General features: G+C 40.9%; 1 protein-coding gene and 1 long non-coding RNA gene across 2 annotated transcripts in view; one reads left to right on the top strand and one right to left on the bottom strand.

Moving 5' to 3' along the window:
- The window catches only part of ALK (ALK receptor tyrosine kinase), a 679865-nt gene that overhangs the window by 117400 nt on the left and 537220 nt on the right, over positions 1–25245 (top strand). The gene's annotated exons all lie outside the window — the stretch shown is intronic.
- Positions 627–4439, bottom strand: LOC131484574 (uncharacterized). The gene is made up of 3 exons (XR_009248315.1): positions 4146–4439; positions 921–1051; positions 627–716 (listed from the first exon to the last, which is right to left on the bottom strand). It is a non-coding gene; the product is annotated as an uncharacterized LOC131484574 (long non-coding RNA).

Here is a 25245-nt window from a genome sequence, read left to right as displayed (position 1 = left end):
GATTCAAAGGCAGGAAATCAAATATTATTGAGAATGTAGGGGCAGAGATCAGAGGATGCTTCAAAGGTAAGCATTTGAAAAAAATTATCTGAAAGATTAGTGAATAGTGGCAGAAGAAGATCATTTTTGGCAGAGGGGAAGAGCATGAACAAAGGAAAGGAGGTTGGAAAGTAGAAAATATGCTCAAGAAATTACAGGGTTATCTGGACTGGTTAGAATATAGAGTGTATACCCAAATATGGAGACAGGATTATTAAAAGAAGTTACTGAACAGATAATTTTTAAATTTTTAAATTTATTCAAATCTAAAAGAAAAGTTGCTAGGATGGTATTCTGAATCTCCACATACACTTCTGTTACATTTTTCTTTCTTTTTTTTTTTATTTGACATTTATTTATTTTTGAGACAAAGAGAGAGAGAGCATGAACGGGGGAGGGTCAGAGAGAGAGGGAGACACAGAATCTGAAACAGGCTCCAGGCTCCGAGCTGTCTGCACAGAGCCCGATGCGGGGCTCGAACTCACGGACCGCAAGATCATGACCTGAGCCGAAGTCGGTTGCCCAACCGACTGAGCCACCCAGGCGCCCCCTGTTACATTTTTCAATTATGTACATATATTCTTAAGTGTGTATATATCTGTATATATGGTTTTGTTTTTGTTGTCATTGAACCATTTGATAGTAAGTTGTAAACATCATGACCCCATGTATATCTCCTAAAATCAAAAAAATAGGATTTTATTTGTTTTACATTCTTTATATTTATTCTTTTACATTAAAAAAAAACTTATTAAAAGACAGCTCAATCACCCTTTCCTCCCCTTTGACATTCATTGCAGTCTGTTTCCACACCACCCCTCACCAGCCCCAAATTTCCTTTAAGGTAGTTTCATCTCCACCTGCATCTTTTAGAGCCTTACACTGAACAGCTGCTGAATAGCCAGGTTGCTTGGAGAAAAGGAACAACTTTAAACAACTCCAAAGTCGTTCTCAGTCTCTGCTGGGTTTAAGCAGACAGGGCCATCTGTGCTTTCTGCTCATCTCTCAGGGCCTGAAAGAAAATATTCTATGAAGCCTAGGAGAAAATGACATAAAATGAGTCCATTCTGCTGTCAGAGATCATAATGAAACTAGGGAAGAGGTACAAAATCAATTCATTCTTATTATAATTTTCAGATTGTCATCTTCCCGTTTGTTCAGATGTGGGTACGATGGCTCGAATTGGTCTTTGGAATATTTAAGGAGCTTTTTTAGTTCCTTAATATTGGCTTATCAGTTCCAGTAATTTTACCTCCCAGAGTGAAATTGGTTGCTAACATTTGGAGAAAATTCGTGCTGTATTTTTTTGTAAGTTTTGCTGATCATCACCCGCCAGGCTACAGTAAATGCACTCCTGGCTTATTAGGAAGACAGTTGTGGAGACTGGACGCTTTATCACAAAATTGCTGGTCATTCCAGGAGCTCTTCCCCAGCGGAAAGAGGCTTTGTGAATATTTTTATCTATTTTTCTTCCTGCATAGTACCTTAGGTCTCCTGTTTAGAGGAAGTCTTCCCATTTGGCTTCCAGGAAAAAAGAGAAGAATCAGACGTGCAACAAGTGATTCTTTTATTCCTCCTTTAAGGCTGTGTGTGGGCTTCACAGAGACGAGGAAGGATGAGAAGGGTAGAAAAAAGGTGGACTGAGCTTGAAGACCCAATTTAATTTTTCTTGTGTTGCAAAGTAATAATTGGAATTTACATCTGTTCTGTTTATGAAATTATTATTTTAATCATATCTTACTATATGAAATAATTATTAAAATTTTAATTATAGAAACAATAAATTGACTTTTGACAATTGAAATAATACAGAATGAAATAAATGTCCATAATTTTCCTTACCAAAAATAACTTCAGTTGACCCTTGAATAATGTGGGGGTCAGGACCACTGCCTGCCTCCTGCTTTGTTGAAAATCCACATATAACTTTTGTTTCCCCCAAAACTAACTACCAATAGCCTACTGATGACTAGAAGCTTTACAGGTAACATAAACAATCATTAATACATATTTCGCATTTTATGTGTATTATTTTCTGTATTCTTACAGTCATCTATAACTTAACTTTTTTTGGTATTTCTATGCTATGCAGTTCATTTGTGTTTCTTCAGATGGTTATGAATCTCCAAAAAATATATTTACTGAAAATATATTATTCCAATATATTTTTTGAAAATATATGCATATAGCGGGACCCATACAGTTCAAATCAGTGTTATTCAGGAGTCAATTGTACTTTTAACAATTAAGTATATCCTGTAAGCCTTTACTTTGTGAGTTTTAAACAGTTGAAAATATATTACATGTAATATTTTGAAGATATTCCATTATATAAACATTACATAAACTCTTAATAAACATCTTTTTTAGAGGTGACATAAAAATAATGTATCTTGTGGATACCCATGATTTACTTTATCATTATTTATTTCAGGCGGTTAGTTTGCCTCCTAGTTGTTCTGATTTGTTTGGTTTTTCCTGAAAAGATTGGGGCAATGAAGATCCTTATGCAAAAAGCTTTTATGTGTATATCAGATCATTTTCTTGGGATAGGTTTCAGTAAGTTAAATTAATGGGTCAAAAGGTAGGCGCATTGTAAAGACTATCTATATTTGCCTTCAGAGAGTTTTTAAAAATGCTCTGCTAGAACAATTTATACTCCCACTAACAGTGCATAAGAATGCTTATCTCACTGAACACTTGTCCGAACTGAATGCTAGTTTAAAAAAATATATTTCAATCTAATAGGTAAAGAAAAAAATGCTATCTTCTTTTAAAATGCAATTTTTTGCTTACTAGTGAGTTTGAACAATTTTTCATGTTTGTTAGCAGTATGTATGTGTGTGAATTTTCAGTTAACGTCCACAGCCTTTTTTACCTACTAATAGTGTTTTTCTAAATTATTTGGGTGATATCAGGAGCAGCAACCCATGTGCATTTTACATTTTTCGTAGTTTAAAAGACTTTTAAATAATTTTTATGCAGTCTTAAAATTTCATGTAGTCAGATCTTTACCCCTTTTCTTTAATTTTTTTAGTACTTGTAATCTTAGAAAGTCCTCTCTTATTTAGAGATGCATGGAATACTATTTTGTATTTCCATTGAGTTTCATTATTATGAACTAGTGTGTTTTTTTATATAGTTATTTTGCTTTATTCTATCTACCTTTTATTGAGGTAGATGATTCGAATTGAGGCTCTAAACGAACTTTTCCCCAGATAGCTAACCAGTGGCTCTAGCAGTATTTATTGGCTAATCCTACCCTTCCAACTCAACTGAGATGCTCCATTTATCATGCATTAAATTCTTTTGTAGACCTGAGTCTGTTCCTGGAATCTGCATTCAGTTCCACTGATATTTTTTTGTGTCAACACCACACTTTTTAAAAATTGAAACTTGATAAAATACCTTAATGTATGATAATAGAATCTCCCATCTCTCCATTGATTCTTTTTTTAAAAAAAAAAAAAAGGTTTAAAATCATTTTAAACTGTTTAACATAAGAATTGTAGAATCATTTTTTCCAAGTTCCAGAGAAAACCTGTTGGTGTTTGAGGTGGAATTTTAAAACCTATACATGAACCTAACTTTTCTCAAGATCCCAAGTTAATTTTTATTTCATCAGCTTATGTTATGATCGTAATTGGTGATTCTTAAACATATAACACTAAATACTGGTTTTCACATCACTTGGTGCCTCTGAATCACCCTGATTGTTTGGAGAGAATTCTGAAATTCTCATATTCCCTAGAATTTCAATTATTGATTGATCATTAATGACAGAGTCTGTCTCTGGGTCTACATTGGGAAAAACATAAAAACAAGTTGAATATAAGTAAATGAATGAATGAATGAGATTACAGATGGGCCATGAAAAACAAAAGGTCTGGCTTACTAGCGGCCTTCAGTGCTATCTTGGCAGAGTGACTGTTACTTGTAAATTACTGATATCAAGTCTGATGGTATCAACCAAATGGTTCCCCATGTGTAGTACAGAGATTGGAAACTAAATATTTATTTATTGAGCTATCCTAGACATTTTGCTAGGTACTTTTCCTGTGTTATCTAATAGAAGAAAGTAAGATAGAGGAAAGGAAAAGACTTACCCAGGTTATGGATGTTGTAAGCAGTGCAGCCAGGTGCACATTCACTTTTCTTGGTCTTTAGGGTCTTTGCAATCCATTCAGGTTCCTATAGCCTGTGTTTGGGTGGGTCTAATGTGTCAGTTCTTAAAGAAAGATTATTTCATAGGCTCCAATTTCAGTGTATCAGAAATAGCACAGATAGGAACATCTTAAAAACTGAGTCCCACTGATGATTATTTTCTCTTGGAAAAGACCCAAAAGATTCATCTTTTGTCCCTATTATATGGAAATAGCTCTACAAAGACTTGGGCCACAAAGGAGTCTACTGATACATGCTGGAGCACCAGAGGATTCTACATAGATTAAAGACCAGTCCATTTCAATTGTGATTGCATAGACATATCTCACGGAGACTTGACCTGGCATCCAGTCTTAACAAGAGCAGACCTGCTTTAATCTACTTTCCACTTTGCCACTCTCCATCCAGGCAAGATAGTCTAATTATGGCAGATGCAGGGTTGTGAACTGTGGTTTACTCTTCCTTAAAAAAAATGACATTAATGTTGCTGTAATCATTCTTTAGCTGCATATATTAGAGATTCCTTCCCAAGAGCCCCAAACACTTTGCAAATATGATCTCATTAACCCACATGCCAACCCTTTGTGGTAGGTCAGCCATCTTGGCGGCATTTGAGAATTGAATTATGCAAAGAAAAAGTGGTCTTTTCAGAGCTGCCTGCCAGCAGGGGATGAGACCAAGATTAACAGGGAATCTTAAAACTATACAAGGCCCAGATATCACTTGGTCCAACATCCTCATTAAATAAACAAGAAACTGAGGCCCAGAAAGGGTCATATGACTAAAATACAGGGTTCTAAATAAGGGCTATATGTTTTTATCACCTGGGAAACTAAAAATGTGTACTATTGTCCAGGATCCATCCCAGACCAGTTTAATCAGTTTAATCTCTGGGGCCTCCCTCCATCAATTTTAAAAGCTTTATAGATGGGGGCACCTGGGTGGCTCAGTTCGTTGAGTGTTTGACTTCAGCTCAGGTCATGATCTTACAGTTTGTGAGTTTGAGCCCCGTATCAGGCTCTGTGCTGACAGTGCAGAGCCTGGAGCCCGCTTCGAGTTCTCTCTCTCTCTGTCTCCCCCCTTCCCCCTGCCACTCACACTCTGTCTCTCTCTCTCTAAATTAAATAAACATTAAAAAGATTAAGAAATAAAAGCTTTGTAGATGAAGGGATTAAGGAGCGCACTTGTTGTGATGAGCACTGGATATTGTACGAAAGTGAATCACTGTTGTATACCTGAAACTAATATTACACTGTATATTAACTAACTGGAATTTGAATAAAAACTTTAAACAAAAGTTGTTAGATGATTCGAAGAAGTAGCATGAGTTGAGATTTAGCTGGACGAAGGCAAAACCAGAGGGAAGAATCTGCCTAATGCATTCTAGTATAAGGATCTGTCCATTGCTTCCTTTCGTCAGTCCAAGTCATACAGCTTGGCTTATGGCAGTTTTTGAGGTTTTAACAATCTAGGCTGGCATTTTTGAAACAGGAAATATTTATAGTAATTTCTTAGCTTTTCACTTCATTTCACCAGGAGAGGCACATTGCAAAACAGTAGCAACATGATGCCGAAGTAACTGTGTTATTCTGCCACTCCAGTCAATCAACTAGTCAGTTCCCTGGACAAAATCAGTCAGATCAGTTGGTTGGCTGACTTAGCCATTTTAGATGGAGTGCTCTGCCTAGATGTCTAAGTGTGGGCATTACTTTTATAGACATTGCTCTTTACAGGGAGATGTGATGATATATTCTTCATATATTAGATTAGTTGCTATCATAAGCTCCGTTCTTGGAAGCACTGGGAAGTCTCAGCATTAGCCCTATAAAAGAAATGAAATCCTATCCTCTGAAACTATAAGGATTCGAGATTCAAGAGTTCATCACAGTGCCCATAGTGGGTGCTCAGTAAATGGTAGCAATTATTGTGTTCTTATTGCTTTGGGGTATTACAATGACCTAGACTCAAATCCAGTTTCAGCATAAACACACACACACACACACACACACACACACACACACACACACACAGTGCCAGAATGGACTGTTTTTAGACTCAGCTATTTGCAAAACTTGGCAAAAGTTGAGATTAGGAGGAAGAAACGAGTCCATTAACTCCCTTACCTCCAGAAAAAAAACCCCAGCAGGGCACAAAGTGGCATTGGTAGGTAACAGAAATACAAAAATAGAAAGCTATGTCTGAAGAAGAAAGCGTGGTTACTTTTCTTAGCTTTACATCAGGTGCAGCTACAGTGCACTTCTTGGCTTTTGCTGCTTAGCCCTCTAGCTCCCGAAGCTAAATCTCCTTGACCCTGAAATCTGGGATCATTCCTGTCCCCCAGCTCAGTAGCTTTTCATGTCCTTTCAGTTTAATTATTTGTCACAGTAAATCTAATTGACGTCGTGCCTGGACCTGTGCTCTGTTCCCAGTGACTCAAGTCTCACTTCGTTGCCTGTTAACCGTCTCCTGTATCTTATTCAGGGACAGAGCCCTTGTGTATTTTCTTTTCTTATGAGGCCCTGAGTCCTGGTACAGCCTGTGACTTCTCCCAGGCTCAGGAATCCTGCCTTTGCATCACAACAAGCAATAAAAATGGAAACAATGTAACCAATGCTCCCAATGCCCAGGCAGGTTGTTGGGGATCTGTCTGGTTTCAGCAGCTAGACCTTTTACATCTCTTATGCACAATGTTATGCTAATTGTCCCCTGGAACATCCCCTCACTGCCTGCTTCCCTTGACACTCAAACCCTTCTTGTCTCAAAACCTGTCGTGACAGGTGCTGTGGCTATGTGGCCAGGTCATGAACCATATCACTGAGGCACTTGGCAAGTTATCACTAGGCTCCTTAATCGAAACAGCTGTTCTACCATCAGACAGCTGGATGAGCTAAGACAACTCTATTTCTTGTCCCTAAACACAGGTCACAGCCTGCAGACCAGGCACAGGCTACGATGCAGATCTTTCATCAACTGTAATCACTGCTTGCTTTCCAGAAACCTTCTCTTGCCTGCATGGAAATCCTTAATGTCTGCAGCAAATGAGGATGTGTTTCTATTTCCACAACTATGCTTACCTGTCTCACCTAACCAGTGTTTTCACATACCAACAGTTTGAGTAAAGGTATAGATTCTCACTCACCTCACTTTCATGGGATTAGTATTTACTAATGAACACTAAAGAGGATCACTGGGCACTTGGATCCCATTTTTCCTTGGTGTGGGGTGTAGCTGTTCATTTAGTCCCCCCACCATTTCAGCATCATTTCCCTGCCTCTCCTTCAGAGAACCACTTAAATGGTCTCCCTTATGGACCCCACCCTACTCTCTTACAGCTCTGTTGTTACATTTGTGGCTCCCTCTCTCTAGAGTCCTCTTCCTGGCTAATTCTAACTCACCTTTCAAAACTCGACTCACATGCCAACTCCCCTGTAGCCTTCCCTGAGCTGTTCTCCATGCTCAGTACCTTTTGTGTGCATATTTCTTTGAGGTCTTTAAGGAGAAACCTGGGCATGATTTAGTTTCACATACACGATGTGCACAGTGTGAACACAATCAGTGTTTGGTGAACAAAGGGAATCAATTTAAGTGAAAAGTAACAAACACAGGGCTTTGGATTGCCATCTGTTTTTTTCTGGCTCATTTATGGGAAACTGTTAACTGCCTTAAGGAATGAAACCCTCCTTGATTCATTTTTGCATCCTTCACCCAGCACCTAGCACTGTGTCTAGTACATAGTAGGTGCTAATACATGTTTCCTAAATGAATGAACCATTGCCAGGTGGGTTACTGTGGTACCAGCGTGCCCTACCTAAAGTGATATTTGCTTGGGTTAGATTGATCCTGATATGGAATGTGAAATTGGACTTGAGACTTTTCTTTCTGTTGAGTGGGTTTCCATTCCCTCTGGAAAACTCGTGGGACAATCCTCGGTGCGTTTGTCTGTATAAACTCAAGAAGCAGAGGGAAGAAAGAGAAACTTCATTTACATCTAGTTGTTGCCTGGACTTTGGGCTCCCACTACTAAAGCTATGAGTTCCTCCGTTTGAGGGGCTGTGTGTTATTTCCCTCAAGCTCTAATTTCCTAGCCCAGTGCCCCTGCACACAGTCAGTGCTTTAAGATGTTAACTGAATGATTGACCACGTGGTGACCTCTGCATTATTACATTATTCAGGTAGCCCTCCAACACCATCTCCTTAACACATTTTGGTTTAGCATCAATCATTATGGATGCCATTTCCTCTTTAGGCAAAGTTATTTGTTCATGTGCAACTTACCTGCCTTTGGATTGTTTTTGATAAAGAGTCCCTGATGGGCATGCTGATGCTTTAATAGATGGAATAAAGTGTTTCCATTTTCATATTGTTGGAAACTAGCATTTGTGTTGGTTTATGGGTAGTGGTTAGGGCTGGGGGAGCAGCCCTTGTCCTTCTGGGGCTCTGTAGAAGTTTCAGATAATGGGAGAGAAAGAAATCAAAGATTGGATGGAAGAAGGGGGGAAAAACTCAGCGAGGCAAAGAAAATGAATATGAAAAAACTTCTCCAAAGGACGAAAAATTGGTAGAATTCATCATTAAAAAGAGGAGAATCAGTCATTCTCAGCATTACTTTATTTTCATTGTGTGTGTGAGTGAAAGCACAGGTGGAAATGACAATGGTGAATACCTTTTAAAAGGCACTTTATCCAGGAACAGTGAATAAGAAAGATGTTTAGTTCCAACCTTTCAGATGGGGTAAAAAAAGAATCTATCAACTGTAAAGCATTGTCCCCCAGGTGGATGAAATTCCTCTGAACGTTTCTTATGCTTCCTAATATCAAGGGAATGGAAGGTGAGGAGCAGTCAGAACCTGTAGGGTTGTGTCAATGGGGAACCAGGGTGGGGCCAGTGGTGGTTCACGGCTACAGTTCATACTAAAGCCTTTTTCCCGCTGCAAGATTCCTTTTCAGTCCCATCTGCTTTCTTTCTGGGTCTTAGCCTCGTGGCTGCACAAATTTGCATGCCTTGCTTCTTGCTTTACTCGTTTCCCCAAATCACATGGACTCAGACCTGTGTAACTCTCCTTTGTTATGCCAAGGCTATGTGAAAGGTTGTGGACAAATGGAACTTTTGTAAATCTAATCATCTTTCAAATGTACTCGGGAGCTTTCTATTTAACAGAAGCCAGGCTTGAGTCTTGCACAAAATGAAAAAGACTTTAGCAATAGCATTCACATACCAGTTTGTCTTTGCTGAGAGAGAATTTTTTTAAATCTCCTATTTTCTTAAAGCTGAACCTGACTTTCCTGAAGCAATGACTCGGTGACCGCAGCCTGCAGGATGTTGAGGTGCTCCAATGAAACAGCTCTGATCTCTCCGTTCCCCTCACTTACTACCAGGGAAGTGCCTGGGACAGAGCTGCCCCTTGCTTATATGCAACACCTTATACCTACTGGCACATGTGCACCCAGGTTTTCTGTAGTCGTTGGAGGTAGGTAGTGCAGGTAGGGCCCGGTGCAGAGCCACGGGAGAAATTTGTGGTAGGAGTCTAGACCCTGCTCTCCAGATGTCTAAGTGAGTGCCTGTCCCTCCCAGTGGGATTCATCCTGAAATGTGATACTTGTTGTCAGTGATTTAGGGCGTATCCCCCTTGATCCTTCCCTTCCACATTCACAACTGCTGATGGATGAAGTTGCTCCCCTCATGGATTTTTCAGAGATCCTCTACTTGAATTATACTTGACAAACTAAAGCAGAAGCAAGCACTAGATCTCTTGCTAACCTACTGGGAGAATGGCTTAGGAGGCAGTATAACATAGTGGAAAGGCTGGCTTGGGTTCTTAGATTCAGTCCTGGTATAATTAATTATAAGCAGTGTGAACTTGGACCAGTTTCTTAACCTCTCTGAACCTTGGTTTCTTTTTCTGTAAGGCGGATATATTCATATCACCTCAGAAAGCTGTGGATATTGAACAAAAATGTATCTACAGTAAGGTAGGTACTGAATAAATAGGAACTAATTGTTATCAGTTAACTAATCATTTCATTAGCATGAAAGTGGTCTTGAACTTATTTTTGTTTTATCCTCACCTCCCCACTTTGTCTACCCTTCCATTTTCTGTAACACTTCTCTTGTGGTTGCCTAAAGACATTTTCTATTTCCTATCTCCTTGCTCCCTAATTTCTTTCCCTTTCTCTCCCTTGCTTTCTCTCACATCTAATGTTATGGTATTCCCATTCTCTCTTCCATCTAAGAATCATAAAATCTCAAAGCTAAAATGGCCCTTGGAGATTCTTATATCCGGCTTCTATCACATGACACAACCAAAACCCAAAGAAATGGACATTTACACAAGGTCACCAGGTGGTAGAATCCTAGAAAACTCAAGGTGGATGCTCAGCCTACCTGCTCCCTTATGATTCTCTGTCCTTGGAGGGGGACCATATGAGGGATGTTTATCCCCATGGAACTTGGCAAGGACAGGGATAGGTTATAGTTCTCAGGCTATCTAATGGATCGTGTTCTTCCTCTTTCCTTTCTAACCCCTTAAAGGCATTTTGTATTTCAAAGTTCTTTGATAAAACAGCTAAACTAGCTCGTCTCCTGGGGCAGCAAAACTCAGCTAAGACGTCTCCTGAAATTCTCTTGCTGTTGGATTGGGGGTATTTAAGTTTTTTTAAGTTCTAAAAAAATCTACAGTTGCTCAGCATGGATAGTACATCATGAATGAACAGTAGTGGGCCTTTGATCTAATTTTCATGTGTGTCTTCTTTCTTAATAATAAATGGGCTTTTGTTATGAGATAGGTTGACACTTACTGAGTTTGCTTTTTATTGGTCCGTGGCGAGTTGGGAGCAGCTGAGAATGTGTTCTCTTTCTTAGTCGTATAGCAAAACTGTGACTTGACACATAATTGGACATTGTTGCTTAGCCCTTTCAATGTTCCAGGCATTGGAGAGAGAGAAAATTGTGTATTTTCCATTTGGGAGAATAGCATCCAAACTAAATGTCAGATGACAGTTTAGCATAGTGGTGCCTGATATGATCCATCACAAAGGAGAGAAGAACTATTGATTACAAGGCTGAAAAGAGAAAAACACATCCTGGAGAAAAAAGGTAGGAGAAAATGAGGAGCTTATAATATAGCAGCTGTCTTTAAGTCACTGCCTTTGAGTAATGACAAATGTCTTGTACTGGCTCAGATTTCTTTGAATCAGCCAGGAAATGGAGCCCAACACCTCTACCATCAAAGGCAGTAGGAGTGATGTTACAGAAAACTGTTGTGAGTAATATTAATGTTGGGCAGAATTGCTCACACAACAGGACATCCATTTGGAATGTGGTCAGAGGGTACTTCCCAAAAGTCCTGAGAATAAGGACTGGGGGAGCAGAACTGACGTAAACACTCAAGAAGGCTCATTTGTGCTCTCAGAAAGGGTAGGTGAGAGGCAAAGGCACACTGAAGCCTGGCCCTGGGGAGTGATAATGGTGTTTGGAGTCTTTCACTTTTGTGCAGGTCACTGGTTCAGATCAAACTCTAACTGCAGGAAATTGTTACAGCTTGATGGCTGATGGGAAATTAGGTCCCAGCCTTCAGTTGGCTTCCTAAACGTATTCACTGTAATTGGCCTCACTTCCTGGAAGGCTGCTGAAGGCTGGGGAGGGCAACAGGTACAGAACTGTTCAGACTCCAAGAGGGGATTCTGTTGGGATTGGAGGGGGATAAATGCTAGGGAGGCACTGAGAAGAAAGGCCATTCAGAGAAGGGAGGAAAATGCTTGGCTCCTCTAGGCTCTGAACTTGTGAGGGTTGCAGGGGTCCTCAGGCCAGCCTTTAGGCAGAACAGTGTGGGGACATTGGACAGAGAGTTGGATTGAGTCCCATGAAGAAACTCACATCTTACCACCAGCATCTTTGCCTCCAGCTCCCTCCCACCCAATTCCAGAGTCTTGATCCAGTTTCTGGGCAGGGGAGCATGATCTGTGAGCTAGCTTCCTTATCCCTTGTTTAAACCTCCAGCCCTTCATCTCTTAGTTTGCTGCAAAACTCAGGCTTCTGCCAAGCAAAAGCATTGGCTCTTGGAGTTCAACTGCTTTTTATTTTTTTCTTCTATTGCCATCCCTCTCCTGACACAGTGAATGGGGAGCGGGGTGGTGTGTCACTAGCTGAGAGGAAATATGCAGGATGGAAACCCCATCAGTTATTATGTCCAGCTGTCACCCTGCTCCATTTAATTTCATGTGTTTCCTTCAACACTTACCCTTTTCTTGGGCTTTTGAAGCCTCTGCCCAGTTAAGCCAGTGGATCTGCCAGTGGGTCCATCCACTTCTTGTCAAGAAGGAATTCTCCTTGTGGTTGTGGGCAATTCACAAATTCAAAAACCCTGTGAAGATCTATTTTGTAGAGTGAAATAGGGGACAGAGGAACAGAGACAGAGGTTAGAACCTGTGGGAAACCTGGCAGGGTCTAATAATTTATGGCTTACAAACTTTTGGTCACAGGATGGGAGATGTGAGAGAAAAACTCAATATAGCTCATCACCCATCATAACAGGTAGTCAATGTCCCTTTTATGTAGGCGAGATAATTTATTTGTTTGCATATTTTAATGATTTTATGTCACTTTGAAAATGATGTTTCTAGAAAGTTTGCCTAGCGTGTTGACTGTATGGCTGCAGGCATGTTCTTTCCTCCCTGGAGGTGGAGAGCCTGGTTTCTAACTTGGAAGGCCCACAGGAGGGTGGGGAAGCTGGCAGGCTAGAGCTTTCATTAGGCTTGGTAGGAACTCAGAGAGTGTTTTCCTTTTGTCTTTGAAACACAGGATTTGTGCAACAGCTTGTACTGGAGTATAATTCTTTGAGAGAATGGCCGTGCTCAGGCAGAGGGTGGGATGGAAAACAAAGGTGGTGTTCTCAGGAACCATCTGTTGTATTTGCACTGTCTTGGAAGGAGGTGGGTGTGTTTTCGATATTTGTGTGTAAGTTTCCCCCTCACTGTACCTTCAACTCCCTGGGGGCAGCGTCTGAATCATCTGTGTTCCCTTCATTCCTACCAGCTGCCAGACATGTGGTAGGTGCACCGAAAATACTTGTTAGGGATGAACAGGGAGAATGGAGCTTCGGTAGTTTTACCTTTTCTGAACCTGATACTTGGCTGCCATGGCACACTATCTACTCTGCTTTTCAAATTACACTGAAGCACCCAGAAAGTCATCAAAGAACATTTTGCTGATGGGCGCCTGGGTGGCTCAATTGGTTGAGTCCTACTCTTGATTGTTGGCTCAGGTCATGATCTCATTATGAATTTGAGCCCTCCGTCAGACTTCATGCTAAATGTGGCACCTGCTGGGGAGGTGAAGAGAGAAGAAGAACATTTTTCAGAGTAGGTGAGAAACAGTTCTTGAAAACTAGAACTTAGATCTGAGGGTCCAGGGTTCATGTCCCTGTTCAGGCACCAAAATCAAAACAAAACAAAACAAAACCAATACCAAGCAAAACATTGGAACTTAGGCTTCTGTGTGATGATAAGGCCAAAGCTCAGTCAACTGGAAGGATGCTGGGTGTATCTGGAGAACTTCCCACTTTTCAAACAACACAAGCTCTTCCTTGTGGCCTCTATTACCCTCTACAGTCCTGGGTGTTACCCTCTACAGTCCTGGGCTATGTTAAAGAGGCCCATCAGCTTCAGCAGAGGGTGCTGCCCCCTGGAGGGGTGGGGGGGGACAACCTCGGCTGTCCATGGATTAGTTTTCCCCACCTGCCTTCCTTCTGCATGTTCTGGACCCCACGTGACCCTGTCATGTTGCATTTAGGCCCAATCAATAGTCTTTTAAAATAAGATTTGCCCTTTGAAAAGCAGCCCTAAGCACTTTGCCCTCCTTTTATGTTTGAAAAGTTCAGTTTTGGTCTATGCTCAGTTCTAAAAATACCCACATGAGTGGGAGACCCAGGCTGTGCAGTTCAAAGTTGTTCCAGTAGGTCAGGGTCTCCAGGGCTTGGAGTAGCTCACTGGGGTGAATTGAGCACCTTCACACCTTCAGAGAGTGAGCTTCACCCCCCCAGAGTAGGAAAGCAAGCATTCTGTCACCTGGGAGTGTCAACTCCATGGAAGGCAGGAGGGCACCATGCCCAGGAAGTTGCTGAGATCCCTGTGTTGAAATGGCTGTGATTATGTCTTAAATTTTTTTTTTTTTCGTTTTCAAGATGGATGTAGTATAGACAGTATTGATTCCAAGTCGATTGATGATCCTCAGTCTGTGTTTCTGAGTGTTCATGTGGAGATCAGGAGTCAATACCCATTGTCTTCAGGGCTGGGATGCTTGATACACAATTGAAGCTGGTTATTTGGTTCTTAGCATTCCTGAGATCAAAATCCATAACTGAAAGACTATTTCCTGGGTGTAAGTGAAGTAATACACTTGTCCCCTTTACTGTTATTGTCCCAGCGTGGATGGCGGAGGCCTATTCTCTGTTTTTATTCTGTGTCCTTGGAGAATAAAGGCACAGTGAGATACATGCTGTTCAGACACTAAGCTTTACACTCTGTTTATCTGATTCTTCTGTCTAATTAAAGTTACCTTTTACACTTGATTGGTTTTTAAAGCCCAATATTTGGCAATTAAACCTTCTTTATTCTAACAACTGGGTGGCACTTTCCTGAGTGATTTAGCACATGATGTATTATCTGCAGAACCAAGAACTGGCTTCCTTGGAGAGCTTCTCTTGAAGAATTTCATGTCTGGGTGGCTGCTCTAAACACCCACCAAGGAATCTGCAGATAGAATTGTATGGATTAAACTCAGGAGTCCATAGAGCTGGTGTGGGGAGAACCTTGGCTTGAATTGGGAATCAGGAGACCCGATTTAATCCTCAAAGGTGCCATTCTTCTAAGGCTCCCTCAAGGTCTTCGAAGGTGCTCTTTCTCCCTGTTTTTGGTCAAGCCAGAGAAGTGTGGCCGATGCTGGTGGAAAAGCTGGCCTGCCCCCACCATCACAGCAGACTCTTAGCCCTGTCAGCCTAGGCATGTGCTGGTTTACAGAGCTCTTGATCATGGGCAGGATGCTGGAGGATCTTGGGACACACAGAGCTTCTCAGTTGGACTTGTAAAGACATGAGGAGCCATTCATCTCCACTTCGTCCTTTTTTTTTTTTTTAATATATGAAATGTATTGTCAAATTGGTTTCCATACAACACCCAGTGCTCATCCCAAAAGGTGCCCTCCTCAATTCCACTTGGTCCTTCTTGAGAGTCTAGTTAAAGCACGACAAATTTCTGTCTTCTCAGACAGGAAAGGCTGTGGCAGAACATGCAGGCACTGGAGGGGGTGTGAAGGTTGTAAGCATGACCCCTTCCCTTACCCTGTAAGAGTGGACTCTGTTTCCCATTCAGGTTTGCTAGGTTCTTGAAGGACAGTTTTAGTGTTGCCTTTTCAGGGGAAATGAAGCACAGGTGGTTGAGGTACGTTATACTGCCACAGAAAAGAGGATGTTAAGGAGATGGCAGCCATTTTACAGAGAAAGGATTAGTGTGTTTACCTCTTCCTCCCTGCCCTGCTCCTGCTGCCCTCCCAACACAGAAACATGAACACATGTACACATGCACACACATGTGCGCACACACACACATGCACATACACAGCCTTATGTCTGCAGAGCTGGTGAATAGGAGCCATCTAGGAGTGCACATGGTGCTAGCATCTGGTCCATTCTCACCCTGGTGGGGAGACACTGTCTTCTCTGAGTCTGGCATTTGAGCCCACATTTACTGAGTGACAGTACTGAGGCCCTTCCGGGGAACCTGGTCCCAACACATAAGGCGTTATTTATTTGTTTGAGAGTGTTTTCATTTTCAGTCTTTTATCCTCACATATGAGTCCAGAGTGATGCTTAAGGGAGCCTAAATTACTGCCACCAACCTGATCTGATTCACCGTGAGGCGATTAGCTCTGCCACCTGACACCAAGGACTGCGGGACGCATTGTAATGTGTTTGTATTTCCTGTACTGTGAATGCAGATTATTTAGGGGGTTTCTCCCAGACTTTTTCTCCTTTCCTGAGGACTCCCCTGGGGAGGATAACTGGAGCTACTGAAGATACAGTGTAGTCATTCTGGCAAATCCGTAAGCTTCCTCGGCAACACTGCCCTGTCTGGATGTATCCTGCTGTCGGAGTCCTTGCCCTTCTGAGCTTGACTGTCTTCACCAGATGGAAGACTGGGCTGCAGTATGGGGACAGCATAGAAAGTGAGAGGCCTTTGGGAGTGACCCCTGAGACTCTGTTGTTCTGGGAACTTCTGGCTTAAATGGCTCTGGGGTGAGCTCACAGGTTAGGGGCAGTCAAATTGGAAGGATCCCTCCTCCCATGCAACTCAAAGTGTGGCCTGAACCAGAGACATCACTATCATCCAGGAGTTTGGTAGCATGCAGAATCTCTGACCACAGCCTCGACATGCCAAGTCACAATCTGCATTCTAACAAGAGCCCAGGCCATCTGTAGCTATGTAAGAGAAAACAGCCAGTCAACATCCGTACCTTAAAGGCTATTCTTCTAATAACTGTCCCTCTGAGATAAATCGTACTGAGAAAATGTCCACTTGGGGAATGGAAAGGGAGTGAGGTAGAAGAAATTTGCAGCATGGATTTCTGATTCTGGGATCTCTAGGTGGCAGAAGGACCAAGGAACCCAGTGGTAGTCAGTGGGACAGACAGTGGCATGAAAGGGCACAGACGGAAGGCCTGAGTGGACACACACTTCCTTGACATCCCTTCCACCCCCTTTTGCTTCCCCACAAACCAGCTGCCACTGACCTCGCAGGTACCCACTTCTGAGCTAAGTGATGATTTTAAGAGGCCCTGGGTCCCTAAGAAGCTTATGGTGTGCTCATTTCCCTATTCCAGCCATGGAATTACAAATAAAATAATAGTAAACTATAAAATAGGTATAAAAAGTATGAAATTTTAATTCTCCCCTTGATGAATACTTTATTTCTTGCTTTAAAATAACAAATGTCATTTTCATGTGTGAGGCTCAGCTTTGCTGGCGCCCCAAGTGTATCAGTGGGGTGTCAGATCCTGCCCAATGCACCCTTGTCCTGCCCTCATTGCAATTCAAGAAGACACTGGATGAGGAGACTAAGGTCCCAGCTCTGTGACACCCTCTTGGTGACAGAGTCATTTACCATAGATTAGGGTCCAGAACCGGTTTCTGGGGTTCCACCTGTTGAGGCACTTCTCAGGTTTCAAGTAATCCTAGGTCTGTCTTGGCACAGCTGGTACCCTGAGGGAATCGTGAAAATAATGTCAGCTTCCAGGGCTTGACACAAACTAGGACCTGTTTTGAGTTTATCCACATCTCAGTGTCTGGATGCTGATAAAAAGCAGACCTGAATGAGACTTGAAAAAAGCCAGCTAGTCATTCAACTGCCAGCATTTCACTTGTGCTTGCCACAGGTCAGAGTGACAGATTGGCTCCCTGACACACCACAGGAGACCTACCCCAAGGAATGGGTCTCTGACAGACCTGTTCAGAAGGTCAATGAAGACAGGAGGGAAAGGGAGAGGCTGCCCCCCTTCTTTGCGTCCCCAACTACTTCTTGCTCAGCACTGAGTCGAGGCTGGGATTGAAAGGACTGAGGAGGGGGTTAAGAATCATGGCTGCTTTTGACTTGTCAATTAAGTTTTGATGAACATCCTTCTTGCCCATGCTTCAAAGGCCAGCTTAATTATCACAAAGTCTTGCTGACAGTATGCTCTCTTTCCCCAAATTTCATTGCTTTTTTTTGTTTGTTTTAGTTACAGCTAAGGTTGTGTGTGTGTGGGTGTGGGTGTGCGTGTGTGTGTATATAGACATATATATATATATATGAATTGGATGTATATATATATTGGAAATGGATGTAAGAGTGTAACCATGCTTTGTGCTGCCACCATGCCTGGCAAGGAGAAGATAGATCAACATGTATCTATTTAGTGAAGGATTTGTGATGTCATCAGTCACAAGGTCCCCTGCTTCAGAAGTGGAAATTAGAAAATATTCCTGTCCACTGCTTTACAGATATGACTCTAGTAGACCTAGGAACCCCCTAATCTTTTAAAAGTCATGTGACTTTTTCAAAATGACTAAGAATGTGTGCAACACTGTACAATTACAAGATTCTCTTGCCATAACCTTCATGGTTCTCATTCAAGGCCAACACTTTCTCAGCCACTAAAACTTTGAACTAAAGCAATTTCTCATTCTAATATTTATTGAGTGGTTACTATATTCCAGCCAGGAGGCAGTAACTATATTCCTGTTTAGCTGTACTAATCAGTTCTACATTAATGAATTAATTTAATCCTACAGTAGCCTATCAGTAGGAACTATTGTTATCCCCATTTTACACTTTAAGTAACTGTGTTAAGGTCACCCAGCAAGTAAGTGGGGAAGCAAGGATTTGAACCTAAAGAAGTCTGTCTAGAACAGCCAAGCTATTAGCCACTGTGCTTCTGCTAAAGGTATATAGAGCCCTACTCCACCCCTCCATCCCCCCCCCCCTTTTTTTTTTTACTTCTGCTTTGGCTGTTTTGCAGCGGAAGGAGAATCCTCATATCCTACAGTATGAAACAGGTTTCTAAGCGTGAGAAAGAGGTTTGGGGTATAACATCTCAGTCCTCCCTTTCTTCCTTCCAAGTGGTATTCAGCTATTTAGGAGTCATTTAGGTATTCATGCTTTTCTCAAGAGGCATGACTATCTCTAGTTCCTTTGGTTAGCAAAATAATAAGACTGTCATTTTCCTTTAGGTCAAAGTGCTTTGGTAACAGAAATAGTCAGCCTCAATGAAAGATTACCCTGACTTCCAAGTTAGAGAATGGTTTTGCTCAAAGTTAATCAAAACCCGAGGGTTAGAATGGATTTTAACAGCCCTTTTGTCCAAATCCCCATCTAATTTATGGCTCCCTTTTATAACCTCCTACCAAGCATCATGTTGTATTTTGGTTTATCTTTTAATCAGTCAAAGGTGGCCCTGTGCTTCTTGACACTGCCGATGATTAAAATAAGAAATCTTTTTTTTTTTTTTTTTGCCTTGTTCTGAATCTTCAAACTGGCTTTCTTTTCTTGTCTCCATCTTTTCTCCTCTTAGAACCTGTTTGTCTGCTTGACATGAACACCCAGGTTAATTACATCCAGAAAGAAATCCCTTCTTTCAATTATAGGATGATTAACTATGTAAATTTAAATTAACTCATCCCCAAGTCAGAATTTTGAAATCATCTTTTTCAGCAACTCTTTGGTGAATATCATTTCACTACTGATTTTTCTTGGGAGTACCGTCATCTGTTTTCTTTTTTTTTTAAATTTTTTTTTCAACGTTTTTTATTTATTTTTGGGACAGAGAGAGACAGAGCATGAACGGGGGAGGGGCAGAGAGAGAGGGAGACACAGAATCGGAAACAGGCTCCAGGCTCCGAGCCATCAGCCCAGAGCCTGACGCGGGGCTCGAACTCACGGACCGCGAGATCGTGACCTGGCTGAAGTCGGACGCTTAACCGACTGCGCCACCCAGGCGCCCCTACCGTCATCTGTTTTCAAAGAGAGGACATTTATACACAACCAGAACTGTTTAATTGATGTCTTGGTTTTTATGCTTTAATGGACCACAGAATGGTGTCTTCTGCATTCTATTGGAAGAGATTTCTCAGACATGCAGCATTCTATTTTTATCTCTTAGGCCCACCTCAGAGTTGAAGTGTCAGCATTTTATGTAAGGAGTGCTGGGCTAGAAGCCAAACAACTGAGTGAGTCCTAGGTTGGATTCTGCTCTGGGACCTTAGTCAAGGCATTAACCTTTGGGAATCTTGGTTTCATCCTCAGGAAAATGGGCATTCTGCCAGCTCTGCCCCTGTTATAGGATTGTGGAGAAGCTCACATTGGGAATGTATGTAAAAGCACTTAGTAGACTGTAATACAGGATGGTAAATGTAAGGCCAAAGCCCTGGGTGCCCAGAATGGTTATGAAGTGGGTGAATATTAATATGGGGAGGCAGAGAGCAAGAGAACCCCAAAACTCTTAACCCGACAGTTGATTCTTGTCTCTCTAGAGTATGTATGTCTGCTCATATCAGGAAGAAGTTGAGATTAAGTTGCCTCAGAGCTGAGCATTCCTGTCAGTCAGAAATGCGTCAGTCAGGGAGTTTCAAAGCAACAGGGGAAGAAAATGAGCTGACAGTCATTTGTACAAATTTATGAACACTAATTAAGCATCCAGTTTGTGAATAGCACCAAAGATAGTATAACATAAACCTTACCTGGGCCATTTCAGGGGGTATTAACCAGAGGTATGTCGCTTGAGCCACCGCTGTGCATCACCTCCAATGCCTCTGCCAAATGCCAGGCCCTTTATTTGTATCTTTTAGACATTTTTCCTCGATAGGACCAGCTCTCAGGTGGATAATCTCCTACTGAATTACATTTTCCTAAGATTTTTATAAATCCGGTACCATTCTAGTTCTAAGATTTTGTCTTTAAAGAAGTCTTCACAGATCCTCTTGCTTCCCTTTGTTCCCTTCAAGACTCGAAATTAATTTATTCTTTCTTTGAAATCCTATTCTTTATGATGTTTCTTGAAAAGAATAGAATTTCCTAGGAAATTCATGAAACAAAATTCAGCCAAAATTGCACATAGTGCTTAAATAATGCAATGGATGAATGTTTTACTTGTATTTCTTTGAAGAATACAGTCTTTCCGTTATCAATAAATCTTAACTTTGGAAAGAAATCCCTTATTATGTAGTGAGTTTTTCCCTCTGTGGTCATCAATACCGGCGCCCTTTGGGGAAACTCACCAAGTTGCTAATTGGTGAAATCAGAGCTGAGACCCTCCGGAAGGGCACAGGCATCCCCTCCCCAAGTAGTAGATGATAAACAGGAGAGGATAGAAGCTGCTTCCAAGAACATAGGCCCCTGAGGGATTATTTTCTCATCAGGATTCCTCATTCCTTACTCATTCCTGAACAATAGCTGTAGGTCCAATGGTATGCTGGTAAACGTTTCACGACTGGCCCTCTGAAAAGAAAAATGTGTGTGTGTGTGCGTGTATGCACACACTTACTGCATATTTTACTGATATAAAAGATTTGTAGTGCACAATTTACCATGGGGCGCCTGGGTGGCTCAGTCGGTTAAGTGTCCGACTTCAGCTCAGGTCATGATCTCAGGGTCTGTGAGTCCAAGCCCCGCGTTGGGCTCTGTGCTGACAGCTCAGAGCCTGGAGCCTGTTTCAGATTCTGTGTCTCCCTCTTTCGCTCTCCTCCCCCCGCTCATGCTGTCTCTCTCTTCTCAAAAAATAAATAAATGTTAAAAAAAATTAAAAAAAAAAACACAAAATTTACCAAATAATAAATATTCTTTTTCTTTGCAAATTCAAATTGATTCTCCTGGAATGCATTTGTTGATTGTTGCCAAAATTTTTATTTGTAGCCAACATATGGTTGTAATTAACAAATGACTGCAGTTCCAATGTCGATGTCGGTTGATATTTTTTATTTACAATCACAAGGAAGACAAACATGAAACAACAAAGATCTGTGCTGAAACTCTAGCACATGTCACGTGAGTCCCAAAGTCCTCCGGTTGCATGTTCAGCCAGTCCTCTCTTTGAACATTGAGAACAGATGAGAAAACACTATTATGACCTGGGAGAGGAAAGAACAATTGTAGAATTGATATTTGTCAAATTTTATACATGCCCATAGTTAAGAAAAAAAATGGTGTATAAGACTCGTCATGCAACACGGCAGTCCTCTGGCTCTTACTGTCCGTTTCCTCTCACCAGAGAGACCACCTTCAACCCACCTAGCTGATTTAGGGGGCATATAGCTCCATGCCTCTAAATAATAGACATAAAATGTTTTTTTCTTGATTTGGGGTTTTAAACACTATTGACTTTCCACTATGATAGGTGATGAATGGGCTCTTGAAGGCTCTGTCATCTACTATGCAGCTACTGTACCTGCCAAGACATGCCTTTCTGTCCCTCCACTCATCCCATAGTGTTACATTTTAATTTTGTTCAAATCAATATTCAGTGTTTATGGTATAGGGTAATGCAAATGATATTCATGGCCAAGCCTTTACTTATCCTTTCATGTGCAATCTTTTATTTTCCCTAGAGGTTTTGTTTTGTTTTGTTTGGGTTTGGTTTTATATTTACATTTAGATTACATTATATACTTTTATATTAGCTTAGTTTCCTCAGAATTTATCACTATTTCAACCTCAAACTCTGTCAGTTGTCTAAATGTTATCTCCACACAGCAGATGCCTCCACTCTCCTGCCATTTTCACCTTCTTTGAAGAATCTCTCCTGGAGTCATCTGCCCTGCTCTGACCTGGATGGGATATGCTCTGACATCCTGGGCCTTTCCTTTTCCTCTCCTGTGTTAGACACCTCTTTTCCAGTGTCTCGCTCATATGGCGGAGGACACATGCAGGCAGCTTCCTAAGAGTGAGCACAGGGAGATAAAACATTTGCAACCTTGTGTATCTGAAAAAAAAAAACATGATTTTACCTTTGTGTTTGGTAGTTTCTCTGAATATAGAATTCTAGGTTGGAAGTCATTTTTCTTCAGAGTTTTGAAGGCATCGCTCCATTTCTTTCTATCTTCTGGCATTGTAGTTGAGAAGTTCAAAGCCATTCAGATTCATAATCTTTGGCATGGGATCTGTTTTTATTTTTTTCCTCTCTGGAAGTTTATTTGATTACATCTTTTTCCTCTGTGTTCTAAAATTCATGACACTGTGCCTTTTGAGTTTATTTTAATTTTGTTCTATGGATCCCTTTAATCTGGAAACTCAAGTCTTTCTGTTGAAGGATATTTCCTTGAATTATTCCGTGGTTAACTTCTTTTTTTTTAATTTTATTTTTTATTTTTTAAAATTTACATCCAAATTAGTTAGCATATAGTGCAACAATGATTTCAGGAGTAGATTCCTTAATCCCCTTACCCATTTAGCCCATTCTCCCTCCTACAACCCCTCCAGTAACCTTCAGTTTGTTTTCCATATTTATAAGTCTCTCCTTTTTTGTCTCCCTCCTTCTTTTTATACTATTTTTGTTTCCCTTCCCTTATGTTCATCTGCTTTATCTCTTAAAGTCCTCATATGAGTGAAGTCATATGATTTTTGTCTTTCTCTGACTGACTAATTTCACTTAACATAATACCCTCCAGTTCCATCCACGTAGTTGCAAATGGCAAGATTTCATTCTTTTTGATTGCTGAGGAATACTCCATTGTATATATATACCACATCTTCTTTATCCATTTATCCATTGATGGACATGTGGGCTCTCTCCATACTTTGGCTACTGTTGATAGTGCTGCTATATACATGGGGGTGCATGTATTCCTTCGAAACAGCACATCTGTATCCCGTGGATAAATGCCTAGTAGTGCAGTTGCTGGGTTGTAGGATAGTTCTATTTTCAGTTTTTTGAGGAACTTCCATACTGTTTTCCAGAGTGGCTGCACCAGCTTGCATTCCCACCAACAATGCAAAAGAGATCCTCTTTCTCTGCATCCTTGCCAACATCTCTTGTTGCCTGAGTTGTTAATGTTAGCCATTCTGACAGGTGTAAGGCGGTATCTCATTGTGGTTTTGATTTGTATTTCCCTGATGATGAGTGATGGTGAGAATTTTTTCATGTGTCGGTTGGCCATCTGGATGTCTTCCTTAGAGAAGTGTTTATTCATGTCTTTTGTCCATTTCTTCACTGGATTATTTGTTTTTTGGGTGTTGAGTTTGATAAGTTCTTTGTAGATTTTGGATACTAACCCTTTATCTGATATGTCATTTGCAAATATCTTCTCCCATTCTGTTGGTTGCCTTTTAGTTTTTCTGATTGTTTCCTTCACTATGCAGAAGTTTTTATTTTGATGAGGTCCCAGTAGTTCATTTTTGCTTTTGTTACCCTTGCCTCTGGAGACGTGTTGAGTAAGAGGTTGCTGTGGGCAAGATCAAAGAGGTCTTTGCCTGCTTTCTCCTCGAGGATTTTGATGGTTTTGTGTCTTACATTGAGGTTTTTCATCCATTTTGAGTTTATTTTTGTGTATGGTGTAAGAAAGTGGTCCAGGTTCATTCTTCTGAATGTTGCTGTCCAGTTTTCCCAGCATCACTTGCTGAAGAGACTGTCTTTATTCCACTGGATATTCTTTCCTGCTTTGTCAAAGATTAGTTGGCCATACGTTTGTGGATCCATCTCTGGGTTCTCTGTTCTGTTCCATTGATCTGAGTGTCTGTTCCTGTGCCAGTACCATACTGTCTTGATGATTACAGCTTTGTAGTATAGTTTAAAGTCTGGGATTGTGATGCCTCCTGCTTTTCTTTTCTTTTTCAAGATTGCTTTGGCTATTTGGAGTCTTTTCTGGTTCCATACAAATTTTAGGATTATTTGTTCTAGCTCTGTGAAGAATGCTGGTGTTACTTTGATAGGGATTGCATTGAATATGTAGATTGCTTTGGGTAGTATTGGCATTTTAACAATATTTGTTCTTCCTATCCATGATCATGGAATCTTTTTCCATTTTTTTTGTGTCTTCTTCAATTTCTTTCATAAACTTTCTATAGTTTTCACCTATAGAATTCTATAAAAATTCTATAGATTTTTCACCTCTTTGGTTAGATTTATTCCTAGGTATTTTGTATTTTTTTGTGCAACTATAAATGCAATCAATTCCTTGATTTCTCTTTCTGTTGCTTCAATGTTGGTGTATAGGAATGCAACTGATTTCTGTGCATTTTTTTTTATAACCTGCAACTTTGCTGAATTCATGAATCAGTTCTAGCAGTTTTTGTGTAGAATCTTTTGGGTTTTCCATATAGAGTATCATGTCATCTGGGAAGGGTGAAAGTTTGATGTCCTCCTGGCTGATTTGAATGCCTTTTATTTCTTTGTGTTGTCTGATTGCAGAGGCTAAGACTTCCAATACTATGTTGAATAACAGTTGTGAGAGTGGACATCCCTGTTTTGTTTCCGATCTTAGGGGGGGAAAGCTCTCAGTTTTTCCCCACTGAGGATGATATTAGCATT

This window comes from Neofelis nebulosa, chromosome 9 (assembly GCF_028018385.1).
Source record: "Neofelis nebulosa isolate mNeoNeb1 chromosome 9, mNeoNeb1.pri, whole genome shotgun sequence".
Taxonomy (NCBI): Eukaryota; Metazoa; Chordata; class Mammalia; order Carnivora; family Felidae; genus Neofelis; species Neofelis nebulosa.
This window is presented reverse-complemented; position numbering and strand designations above follow the sequence as displayed.